This window comes from Mesitornis unicolor, unplaced genomic scaffold (genome assembly GCF_000695765.1).
Source record: "Mesitornis unicolor isolate BGI_N332 unplaced genomic scaffold, ASM69576v1 scaffold53116, whole genome shotgun sequence".
In the NCBI taxonomy this organism is placed as follows: domain Eukaryota; kingdom Metazoa; phylum Chordata; class Aves; order Mesitornithiformes; family Mesitornithidae; genus Mesitornis; species Mesitornis unicolor.
In genome coordinates this window covers 20,596-23,857 of record NW_010192683.1, presented here as the reverse complement: position 1 = coordinate 23,857, position 3,262 = coordinate 20,596, and positions in this window count along the sequence as shown.

The following is a 3,262-nucleotide window of genomic DNA, read 5'->3' as shown; positions in this document are numbered from 1 at the left end:
CCCCAGTGCACTCTGGCACCTGATCTCATTAAAAGGAAGGAGAGGGAACAGATGGAAACATAAAAAGAAGCTGTCAGCTGTCAGCCACTGACCCATCCTGACTCCATCCCTCTCCCCACCGTGGCAGGAGCACAACTGGCTGCTCTTGGAAGGACAACAAGGCCAGAAGGAGACAAGGAGGATTTCAGGTAGGCAATAAACAGCAGGAACAGATGAAATCTTGGTAAGAAAGAGCTGAGTGTGTCAGCTGAAACAGCCACGATGTCTGAAGCCTTTCCAGCATCTCTCTGCCTCCAGGCAGCAGCAAACACAGAAGTAAAGTCCCAGTACATGAGCTGGGATCCCCAGCAGGGCCTGCAGGAATCTTGTGCTTATCTTACAGCCTCTGGTTCAGGTATTCAGGCATTCTAGAAAGCTTCAGCATAGCCGGGTGATGTCCTGTAACCAATAACATAAGAGAAGGTACGTATCCACCACCTTTCCTTTCAAGGTGTCTGCTCCATTCCCATCCCCAGACCATCCTCCTTGGGCTCCACCACAGAGACAGCCCTGCAACTTTCCCTTACAAAGCACCACAGGGACTCCCAGGGCAACCCAACATCCCCCAGTTCCCTAACCAACCCAATACCTTTTCTTCTTTCCCACAGAGAAGAAAAAAATCCCCTCGATGCCAGAGGTAGAGATGAGATGGACCAAGGATGACACTGAAGGACACAAATTTGCGCTCATTTAATGACAGCTCTGCCAGGAACCAGGCAAGGTGTTTGATTTAACAGGGACTCAACTTTCCGACCTGTGAGACAAGTCCAGCAATACTTACTGGGCAAAGTCACGAGGGCTAGCAAACAACACCCCTTCAACTGTGAATACTACAGAGAGCAGTATCTCTCTCTCTGGTTATTCCCTCTCTGTGTAATGTCTGAGCAGCCCTGCGTTTTTAGCAACATACAGAATAAACTTCTTTAGTAAAAAGTGGTACCTTTTACCATTTAACTAACTTGATGGGAACAAAAAGCATTGCTGACAAACCTTATCTTACTCGTATCGTCACAGTGTGCTGGCTGGATCAACGTATCCTTAAAACATGTGCCTTGCAGCATGAAAGGCAGGGGAAAAAGCATCTTGGCTTTGTGGACAGAACTGTGATACAGATGATATTGCACAGGAAAATTAAGGTAGAATTCTACCATGCATCAGCTGTTCTCCAGCAACCACCCACACGCAGGGTCTCGTCCCCTAGAAGACACAAGGTGTCACACTCCACGTTTGCTGTGGGGTTAATGCACATCTACAGTCAGGCACAGCCTCTGTCACCCACCTAAGAACCTTGAAAAGGGAAACGGAAGGGCACTGAGCATCCAGCTGCTGTCTTCAGCCCTCAGCATCTTCTTATCCCTAAAGAAAATAAAAACAGGGAAAGTAAAGTTATGCCCAAGCACCACAGCATTCTAGAAGCATCCATCAGCTGAACTTCTAACAGAAATAAATATCTACTGTTTCATTAGCACAGCCTCAAGCAGATACCTTCTTTTAACCCTCCTTGCCTGCTGCTCCCACCTTTTTAATTAGGAACTGGATGCTAATTCCTCCCAGTCAGAATCACCATAACTTGCTGGGCTGAGCACAGAAAGATGGCTTCAGTTTAATTTTCCGATGACTAGGAGAGACAGGTTTCCAAACCTGCTTGGAAAATAGTGTTTTTTTCCTGGCTGGTCTCTCCAGCACTGAGAACTGCTTTTACAAATGATACCTCATTAAAGATACATCTGGGATTAACCAAGCTAGCTACATCAAACCTTCACAAGGAGTAGCTGGGCTGCAAGAGGAGCTGATGAATCTCCTTATGGAGCAGATCTGGGCAATTAGCCCAGCAATGAGACTGGTCAGGAAGCCAGCTTATGAATAACACTTCTCCATGAGCAAAAGCAATGACAGCTTTGCAGGCTGCCTCTGGAAGGCTCCAGCTGCGAACAGAGCACAGCTCCCTCCTCCCAAACCCTCCCTCCCCAGGCAGAGGCAGATGAGGCAGCAAACTTCCCTTCAGACAGGACATTTGAGCCTGTAATGGCAGCTTCAGTCCCTGGGCTTCGCTTTGCTCCTCTCCACAGCTCAGAGAGGTTTTCTGCCTCGTTGGACACACTGGTCCCTCCCTGCCCTGAACTCAAAAGGGGACCCTGGGGAGGTCAGAGCAGCTCCCCCATGCTTTCAAGCTCGCTGGGCTGCATCTCTGTGCAATCCACAGTCCCTGCACATAAGGGCTGCCCTTTTTTTAGTCTCGCTGGCAAAGTGCACTGAAAAGCAGGCGGGGAGGAGCATTCATTTGGGAGGACAGGATTTCTCCTTCCCAGCAAGCAGCATTTGCAGGGCAGCAGACAAACTGGCTGACATTTGCTGAGAGCTCTGAAGGCACAAAACCCTCCAGAAATGCCCACTGTTAGCCCAAAGCTTATTTGTCTCCCACAAAAGCTACAAGAGCGCACAACTCCTGCACACATCCTGTCTCCCTGGGAACTAATCCTACACACGTCCTCCTTGACTTCACTGTCCATTTGAGCCCATAGCAGAATTTCAAGGCCTAGAAACACCTGGCATGCAATGAAAACAAAGGTCAGATATGAAACACAGCCTCTCCTGGGCTGAATGCTCACAGGAAACCCTCTCTCATTATGGCCATAATCCAGGTAAGCCTCAAAACAGCTGCTCTTCAAGGGAGAAGCAATACAAGGAACTCCCCAGCACATCCCTCCCAAAGCCCTGCTCAGTGCCCTGGCAGGGCAGGGGCTGCTGCCAGTGTGGGCTCCCTGCCTTCCCAAATTTCCCACTTGCCTCAAGTACTATGTACAGGTCCATCTGGCAACTTCACAGCAACAGCAGTTGTCTTTCCAGTAAAATAAATTCATCTAGGAGAGAAAAGGCAGCTAGCATCTGCTCCCCGGCAGAGCTTGCAGCAGGCAGGAATACTGTTACATTGCTACGTGTTTTATAATGCTTTTTTCGCTTCCTTTCACTCCTCATAAAGCAGAGCACTTGGATCATCAGCAAGATCAGGCACAGAAGCATGGAAAAATTGAGGTGGAAGGGACTTTTGGATGTCTCTGGTCCAAAACCTCTGCACAAAACAGACAATTGCAAAGCTAAATCACATCACGCATGGATACATCCAGCAGTGTTAGGTATTTCTCAGCATGGAGATTCCCCATCTCTCTGGGTCACAAAACCCTTTACCCGCCTTTAGTGTTAGCAGACATACACATTCGTGTGA